Here is a 1807-nt window from a genome sequence, read left to right as displayed (position 1 = left end):
AGGAAATTGACACTGAGGGAGTTGGTGGGGTGGTTTGCGTGAGCTTGGTTACAAGAGGAAGGGATTTACTGGTCAGTGGACTGCTTCCGCTGTCGCTCAAAGTTTTTGAACTTGTCACTGACTTATTATGAATGCGCTGCAGGTGACGTATAAGGGAGGATGTTCCGAGGTGGTTAACGTCCTTACCCCTACTTATTACAGCTTGACAAAGGCAACACACGGCTTGACAAATGTTGTCCGCATTTCTGGTGAAATACTTCCACACCGAAGAGCTGATTTTTTTGGTATTTTCACCAGGCATGTCAACGGCCCTATTCCTCCCACGGACAACAGGTGTCTCCCCGGGTGCCTGACTTAAACAAACCACCTCACCATCAGAATCCTCCTTGTCAATTTCCTCCCCAGCGCCAGCAACACCCATATCCTCCTCATCCTGGTGTACTTCAACACTGACATCTTCAATCTGACTATCAGGAACTGGACTGCGGGTGCTCCTTCCAGCACTTGCAGGGGGCGTGCAAATGGTGGAAGGCGCATGCTCTTCACGTCCAGTGTTGGGAAGGTCAGGCATCGCAACCGACACAATTGGACTCTCCTTGTGGATTTGGGATTTCGAAGAACGCACAGTTCTTTGCGGTGCTTTTGCCAGCTTGAGTCTTTTCAGTTTTCTAGCGAGAGGCTGAGTGCTTCCATCCTCATGTGAAGCTGAACCACTAGCTATGAACATAGGCCAGGGCCTCAGCCGTTCCTTGCCACTCCGTGTGGTAAATGGCATATTGGCAAGTTTACGCTTCTCCTCCGACAATTTTAGTTTAGATTTTGGAGTCCTTTTTTTACTGATATTTGGTGTTTTGGATTTTACATGCTCTGTACTATGACATTGGGCATCGGCCTTGGCAGACGACATTGCTGGCATTTCATCGTCTCGGCCATGACTAGTGGCAGCAGCTTCAGCACGAGGTGGAAGTGGATCTTGATCTTTCCCTAATTTTGGAACCTCAACATTTTTGTTCTCCATATTTTAATAGGCACAACTAAAAGGCACCTCAGGTAAACAATGTAGATGGATGGATACTAGTATACTTATGGATGGACGAGCGACTGCCGACACAGAGGTAGCTACAGCCGTGGACTACCGTACTGTGTCTGCTGCTAATATAGACTGGATGATAATGAGATGAAATCAATATATATATATATAATATCACTAGTACTGCAGCCGGACAGGTATATATATTTATTATGTAATGACTGATGACGGACCTGCTGGACACTGTCAGCTCAGCAGCACCGCAGACTGCTACAGTAAGCTACTATAGTAGTATGTATAAAGAAGAAAGAAAAAAAAAACCACGGGTAGGTGGTATACAATTATGGATGGACGAGCGACTGCCGACACAGAGGTAGCTACAGCCGTGGACTACCGTACTGTGTCTGCTGCTAATATAGACTGGATGATAATGAGATGAAATCAATATATATATATATAATATCACTAGTACTGCAGCCGGACAGGTATATATATTTATTATGTAATGACTGATGACGGACCTGCTGGACACTGTCAGCTCAGCAGCACCGCAGACTGCTACAGTAAGCTACTATAGTAGTATGTATAAAGAAGAAAGAAAAAAAAAACCACGGGTAAGTGGTATACAATTATGGATGGACGAGCGACTGCCGACACAGAGGTAGCTACAGCCGTGGACTACCGTACTGTGTCTGCTGCTATAATAGACTGGATGATAATGAGATGAAATCAATATATATTATATCACACTAGTACTGCAGCCGGACAGGTAGATAT

Source organism: Pseudophryne corroboree, chromosome 4, assembly GCF_028390025.1.
Source record: "Pseudophryne corroboree isolate aPseCor3 chromosome 4, aPseCor3.hap2, whole genome shotgun sequence".
Lineage (NCBI taxonomy): Eukaryota > Metazoa > Chordata > Amphibia > Anura > Myobatrachidae > Pseudophryne > Pseudophryne corroboree.
Note: the sequence above shows the minus strand (reverse complement) of the source record.